We start from the raw sequence: 7,688 nt of genomic DNA, 5'->3' as shown, positions 1-7,688 counted from the left end.
CATGGAGAGAACCCAGGAGTCCTGGTTCCCAGCCCCCCCAGCTCTAACCACCAGCTCCCACTCCCCTTCCAGAGCCGTGGAGAGAACCCAGGAGTCCTGGCTCCCAGCCACCTCTGCTCTAACCACCAGCCCCCACTCCCCTCCCAGAGCCAGGGAGAGAACCCAGGAGGCCTGGCTCTAGCTCCCAGTCTGCCCTGTTCTAAACACCAGACCCCCCTCCGTTCCCAAAGCCAGGATGGAACCCAGGCGTCCTAGGGATGGAGATCAGGGCCAGATTCCGGTCTCTGTGTCCCCAGTGTGAACCCGGAGGCCGACTGACTAACTTCAACATAAGTAAAGGAAAACACTGCCCCAATGTTTCATTTTCCACTGGCTTCATTCTCCCAGTGGGGCTGAATCCTCCACAAACTCATCCCTGCTGTGCCTCAAAGGGGGAGCTGAGAGCCCACAACCAATTTTCCCCTGTCCCCCAGAATCTCCCAGTTGCATCCCAGCCCCCCAAACCTAACCGCCTGCACCCAGCTACCCAAACCCTCTGGCTCCTTGCAGCACCCTGTACTCATCCCCCCCAGTAGCCCATACCCCCCAGAGCCCTGCCCCCTTGGACCCAACTCCCCGCCCAGTGCAGGTGGCTTGTAACAGGACAGACAGACACATTAACCCAGGGCCCCTGCCTCCCCATGTCTCTGGCCACAAGTTGCTATTTCTGAACCCTTCAAGATGTCCCCAGAACACCCTCACACAGATGCACAGAAACATCCTTCCCGGAAGACCCTAACTTTCGATTTCCAAGTCAAGGGTAATTCAGACTCCTCCTGGGCAGGGGTGGAGAAAAGGGCCTGTTGTAACGTGGCGTGATTCTGCAAAGAGAACACACCTAGATGGAGTCATGAAATACAAAGGAAGTTCACGTACATACCTGGCCTTCATCCAAATTAGGCTTCAGTGTAGCCAAGTTCTAACAGGACCTAGGAGTCCTGGCTCCCAGTCCCTGCCTCCTCTAATCCACCAGACCACAGTCTCACTTTGACAGGTTGTATCAACCCTCTGGCTCTGATGACGGAAGTACTTTGGGGCCAAGAGTCCACACCCCCTCACCCTTGCTTGGCATACGCCCGCTGGCGGAGGGAGCGTATAAAAGGGAACAACTCAACTCAGTCTGCACTGTCAGGGGAGGAGAGTGGATGTGCACTGGGAGCCCCTGCTGAGAAACCACCGGGATTCCAGATCACCAAAGCCGAACTCCCAGACTACGGTGTAGGAGCCTAGTCAGTCGCTGGCACCGAAGGGGACGTCAAGCTGTTACCGGTGGAGAGACGCCCGAGACAGCAGTAAGGGTAGGAGGTGGCCCAGCACATGGCTGTGAGTAGACGGAGACCTGAACCCGGGTAACGGGTTTCATAGGGTCCTGGGTTAGAACCTGGAGGATAGGGTGGGCCCGGGTTCCCCTCCCCTGCCCAACTCGTGCCAATAGGCAATGCTGACTTGGGAGAAAGGGTGGCTCCTTTGAACCCATGCCAGGAGTCACCACAGCTGCTGAGCTAAGCTGCCAGAGAGGGATCAGCCGCTGTGATAAATAAAGTGGGGGGATAGCTCCCTTTGATGGACACCCAGCCAGCCAGTTAGCTGTAAAATCCCTCTTAGTAGCTGTGTCACGGAGTGTGGGGGAGCCAGGGCCCCGTGCCCCCCACTTCCTGCGATTCACTGGGACTTTCAACCAGCCAGTGCAACAGAAGGTTTATTAGACGACAGGAACACAGTCCAAAACAGAGCTTGTAGGTACAGAAAACAGGACCCCTCAGTCATATCTCTCTTGGGGGGGTGGGGAGCCCAGACCCCAGTTCTGGGCATCCCTCCGTTTCCTCAGCCAGTTCCAAACTGAAACTCCCCCCAGCCCCTCCTCTGGCCTTTGTCTCTTTCCTCGGGCCAGGAGGCCACCTGCTCTCTTTGTTCTCCAACACCTTCAGTTGGCACCTTGCAGGCGAGGGTCCCAGGCCGTCAGTTACCAGGAGACAGGTTGTCGGCCATTCTCTGTGCAGACCCCTGCACACCCTTGCCCTCTAGGACTCTGCAACAATCACAAACCCTTATCACTCCACCAGTCATCATTACCAGGTCCAGGGGTTCCCTCATTATCCTCCCGTAGAGCAGCTCAAAGGGGAAGAACCCTGTGGATTCCTGGGGCACTTCCCTGTACCGAATGTGGGGCAGGTACTTGTCCCAGTCCCACGGATGCTGATTCATAAAAGTTCTCAGCATCATCCTCAGGGTCCCATAAAATCTCTCCAGCGGCCCGTTGGACTGAGGGTGATATGTAATTGGCTGACATGTAATTGGACCCCTGGTTCGTAAGGACCTTGCTGGGGACCCCCACTCTGCTGAAGTTGGGCAGCATCGTGTCTGCCTTGGTGTCTGCCTCTGTGGAAGACAGAGCCACTGCCTCTGGGTAGCGTGTGGCAAAATCCATCACCACCAGGATGTATTTCTTCCCCGACCAGGTCACCTTGAGGAGGGGCCCCACTATATTCATAGCCACCTTCTGGAAAGGCTCCTCTATGAGGGGCAGGGGTCTCAAGTGAGCTGCACTGTTATCCTGGCCTTCCCCACCCTCTGGCAGGGGTCGCAGGACCTGCAGAACTGCTGGACGCGTCACCGACTCTGGGCCAGTAAAAGTTCTGCAGCAGCTGGTGCCTGGTGCGCTGGATTCCCTGGTGTCCCAAGAGAAGAACATTGTGGGCTATGTACAATAGCCTGTGGCGGTACTTCTGGGGCACCACGAGGTGCCTCCTGATTCCCTGCAGTTCTACTTCCCCTTGGGGAGCCCATTCCTGGTACAGGAATCCCTTCTCCCACAGGAATCTGTCTCTGCAGCCTTCCCCAAGGAGGTTTGCAGCACTGTGGCCAGGAAGTTCCCTCAGCCTCTCCAAGTAGGGATCTTCCACAGCTCGGTCTGGAATTCAGTTGCTGGGGGAGGGAGTGGGACCTGTTCCCTCTCGCTGGCTGGGCCTGGGGTCACAGCCCCGCTGAGCACTATCCCTGGTAGCTCCATCCCTGCTGTGTAATCACTTCCCAGCAGCACGTCTGGACCAGGCAAACCTGGTTGGCAGCCGACCTGCCCTGCCTGTGTCCCCCCCCACTCAGCTGGGGTCTCATCTCCCACCGTGCTCAGTGCTGCCCTGGCTGTCCCAGTGGGGGCAGGCAGCAAGCTCGCTGCTTTGGTCACAGCATCAGAGCCAGCGTGAGCCAGCTCTTCCGTGTGCAGGGGAGCAGGGAGCATCTCTCCCTCCCACTCAGCCCCAGGGGTCTGGTTACAGGCAGGCAGGTATCCTGAGCCCAGCAGCTCCTCCCCGCTGCCAGCCAGGTCATTTGCATTTTCACTGACAATTTCAGGCTCTGCCGATTGGTTCCTGGATTCAAATTCAAATCCTCGGCCATTACAGGAGCCGGGCCTGGATCCTGTCCCAAAGAGACACAGTCATCCCCTAACAGGACCTCACAGCTGATATCCTGCAGAATCCCAATGACCAGCCAGCCCAACCCCTCCTGTGTCTGCACAGGGATCGGGCCATAGGCAGGGCGAGGGGCTTCATCCCGGGGACCTTCACCCAGGTCTCACAGCCCCTCAGCATCTGCGGCTGCACCACCCGGAGCCTGACAACAGTTCTCTCTGTCCCAGGGTTTCACCATCCCAGGCATGTCCCCCCGTCATTGACCACCACCTTCTGCTCCCCCTGGGGGTCCGAGGGGCCTGAGCCCAAGAGACTCCATGCAGACATATAGGCCGGGGCCTGGAGTGTCCACCACCCCACCCATCTGTGTGACAGTGTCTATAGCCTTGGGACCCAACAAGGGAGCTAGATTCCGGGGCTTTTCCCCTGGGTCCCTCTGGTTCAAATCACCAGCCTGCTCAAAGGCAGCGAGGTGGGTATCCCCATCCCCCCCTCCTTAACCAGGGGCAGCAATTTAGTACTGAGGTTCCCTGCGGAACTGGCACCCCGGGTTTATCCCCACTCACCCTTGGGAAGTCCCCTAAGCCTCTCCGCTCCACCATCGTGAGGGTTAAGCCCCTGTAATAAATAAAGTGGGGGGATAGCTCCCTTTCATGGATACCCAGTCAGCCAGTTAGCTGTAAAATCCCTCTAGGTAGCTGTGTCACGGAGTGTGGAGGAGTCAGGGCCCTGCACCCCCCACTTCCTGCGATTCACCGTGACTCTCAGCCAGCCAGTAACACAGAAGGTTTATTAGACGACAGGAACACAGTCCAAACCAGAGCTTGTAGGTAGAGAAAACAGGACCCCTCAGTCACGTCTATCTTGGGGGTTGGGGAGCCCAGACCCCAGTTCTGGGCATCCCTCCATTTCCCCAGCCAGCTCCAAACTGAAACTCCCCCCAGCCCCTCCTCTGCCCTTTGTCTCTTTCCTGGGGCCAGGAGGCCACCTGCTCTCTTTGTTCTCCAACACCTTCAGTTGGCACCTTGCAGGCGAGGGGCCCAGGCCATCAGTTGCCAGGAGACAGATTGTCGCCCATTCTCTGTGCAGATCCCTGCACAGCCCTGCCCTCTAGGGTTCTGCAACAATCACACATGCTTATCCCACACCTAGATACTTAAGAAATGCATAGGGGAAACTGAGGCACCCACACAGTATTCAGAGAAAATATTAAGAACATTCCCACTTCATTACACATGGAAACCCGGCCTTACAGAAACCCAGTGCCATGGAAATCAGGCCTTAGACAAACTTGGTGCCATGGAAACTAGGCCTTAGAGAAGCCCAGTGCCATGGAAACCAGGCCTCAGGGAATCTGGGTGACATGGAAACCAGTTGCCATAGAAAGCAGACCTTAGACAAACTAAGTGCCATGGGACACCAGACCTCAGAGAAACCCAATGCCATGCAACCAGGCTTCAGGTAAATCCACAGGCACCGAAACCAGGCCTCAGAAAAACTAGGTGCCATGGAAATCTGGCTGTACAGAAACTGGGCCTGAGAAACCAAGCTTGGACAACAAGCCTCTGGGAAACAGGCCCCAAAGAAGCTGGGTGCCATGGAAACGAGACCTCAGGGAAACCAGGCTGTATAATGGAGATATCCTATCTCCTAGAACTGGAAGGGACCTTGAAAGGTCATCAAGTCCAGCCCCCTGCCTTCACTAGCAGGACCAAGTACCAATTTTGCCCCAGATCCCCAAGTGGCCCCCTCAAGGATTGAACTCACAAACCTGGGTTTAGCAGGCCAATGCTCAAACCACTGAGCTATCCCTCCCCCCATAGAAACGAGGCCTCAGAAACCAGGTTCCAACGAAAACAGGCCTCTGGGAAATTGGGTGCCATGGTAACCAAGCCATAGGGAAGCCAGACTATACAGAAACCAGGCATCAGGGAAACTGGGTACCTTGGCAGCCAGGTGTCAGGGAAATCATGTGTCATGGCAACCAGATCTCAGAGACACTGGACCATGGACATGGCATCAGGGACAACGGGGTACCATGGAAACCCGGCCTCAGAGAGATCCAGGTGCCATGGAAACAAGGCTGAACACAACCCAGTCCTCAAGGAAATGGGCACCATAGAAACCAGGTGTCAGGGAAAGGGGGCAGCAGAGAATAATATTGCCCCAAAAGACCAGTGAGAAACCAGGGCCCAGGGAAAGCAGCTCATGGAGTCAGGGGCCAGACAGCAAGTCTGTTTTTATTACTAATTGACAGCAAATAAGGAACAAGGCATTGTAGGTAATTCCCACGTGGGGCCCAGTAGCGGGTGATTATATAGGACAGTGGTTCTCAACCAGGGGTCCGAGGCCCCCTGCGGGGCCATGAGCAGGTTTCAGGGGTTCATCAAGCAGGGCCAATGTTAGACTTGCTGGGCCCAGGGCAGAAAGCTAAGGCCCCACTGCATGGGGCAAAAGCCTGGATCCCTGAGCCCTGCTACCCAGGGCTGAAACCAAAGCCCGAGCAACTTAAGCTTAATTCACCTTTCTCTCCCCAGGGGGTCTGGGCTTCCCATCTTTCTCTGTTCTGAGACCCCCCACAATTTCTCTTCTTCATTAAATCCCACTCTCTCTCCTTCTGGAAGGCATTTGACTTAGGCTTTAAAGCTAGGCTATGTCAACATAGCTACGTCGCTTAGTAGTGTAAAAAATGTACACCCCCGACCAACTTAACTAGGCCAACAAAACCCCAGTGTAGATGTGCAGACGATACAAAGACTGATGGGGAGGTGTATACTGGTGAAGACAGGTCACTGATACAGACCACCGGGGATCATTCAATAATCTGGGTGCAAACAAAACCCCTGCATTTGAATACAGGCAAATGCAAGGTCCAACATCTAGGAATAAAGACAGTAGGCCACACTTACAGGGTGGGGGACAGTGTCCCGGAAAGCAGTGACTCTGAAAAAGACTTTGAGGTTGTGGTGGATAATCAACTGAACATGAGCAGCCAATTCAATGCTGTGGCTAAGAGGGCTAATGCGATCCATGGATGTATCAAGAGGGAAGTGGACAGGGGATATTACCTCTCCGTCTATGGCACTGGTGAGGCCAATACTGGATACTATGGCCTGTTCTCAGGTCCACATTTTTAAAAGGACGGAGAAGGCATATGAAAATAAGAACAGAAGTAAAAATATATAGAAAGATCAACACACAAAGGTAGTGAGGTTCCTAGTTTTCATCTGGGTTAGAGAGACTTAAGAAGCTCAATCTATTTATATACGATCCTACAGAACGACTAAATCTCTGATAGTAGAGGGCACTTTAATCAAGCAGACAAAGGCTGAATAAAATCCGAGGACTGGAAGTTGAAACTAGAAATATTGGATCAGGAAATAAGGCACAGATGTTTAACGATTAAGGGTAATTAACCGCTGCAACAGCTGATCATGTGGTGGGGTGGGATCTCCATGACTGGGAACCTTTAAATTAAGATTGGTCTTTCTAAAAGATCCGCTCTAGTTCCACTGTAAATTATTAAGCTTGATTCCGGAGTCACAGGATAACATTCTCTGTCCTTTGTGATACAGGAAGTCAGGCTAGATTATCACTGTGGTTCCTTCTGGATTTAACGTTTATTAATCTATGACAAATGGACAAGATGAGCTTAGAATGTCTAGTTATTGGGAACGGTTTTGTTTTAGGGTCAGAGTTAAGGACGTTTGGGTGTGGATCATTGACATCAGCTGACCTGTGGCGATTGACATCAGTTGAGGATCTGATTTGACTGGTGAGGTTTATGTCAAAATTGTTTGCTATGTCACCTGATTCTGCAGTTACCTTAGTGGGCAGCGTTTGGGTGCTTTTAGCCAGGGCAGGATTGTTTTGGCTGGTTCTGAGAGGCATTCAGCAAACTTAGCTCTATGTGACGGGAGTTATTTGTGTGGGGGGAATAACTAACAATAACTAATCCCAGTTAGGCGGCCAGAATTGCCCTCAGAGGGAGCGCAACTGGGAGAGGGGAGGAGGCTCCCTGTATCCAAAACAGCTGATGTGACAGTGCCTGGCCCAGGCTCCCAGAGGGAATTTCCATATCCTCCGTATGTCGCTGTCCCTTCCTTTCAGAACCAAAGACCTTGGACGGGAATATCAGGCAGCTCGGGCCGTGTGACGGCCTTACACCCTGCGCTGTGTCTCTCCCCTCCCAGCACAAGTGGCAGACACAGACCAGAACTGACCCTCCTTCCCCAAACT

The 7,688-nt window shown here is 54.0% G+C and overlaps 1 protein-coding gene across 2 annotated transcripts in view; it reads left to right on the top strand.

Annotated features, from left to right (window-relative positions):
- Positions 1–993: 993 nt before the first annotated feature.
- The window catches only part of LOC135974898 (uncharacterized), a 30,624-nt gene continuing 23,929 nt past the window's right edge, over positions 994–7,688 (top strand). The window contains exons 1-2 of one of the 2 annotated variants that reach the window (XM_065564083.1): positions 994–1,362; positions 7,139–7,224. The gene's annotated coding sequence lies outside the window, so the exon portion shown is untranslated. The remainder of the gene's footprint in view (positions 1,363–7,138; positions 7,225–7,688) is intronic. The other variant, XM_065564082.1, reaches the window with a different exon arrangement.

Source organism: Chrysemys picta, chromosome 12, assembly GCF_011386835.1.
Source record: "Chrysemys picta bellii isolate R12L10 chromosome 12, ASM1138683v2, whole genome shotgun sequence".
Classification (NCBI taxonomy): Eukaryota; Metazoa; Chordata; order Testudines; family Emydidae; genus Chrysemys; species Chrysemys picta.
Note: the sequence above shows the minus strand (reverse complement) of the source record. Positions and strands in the feature narration are given on the sequence as shown.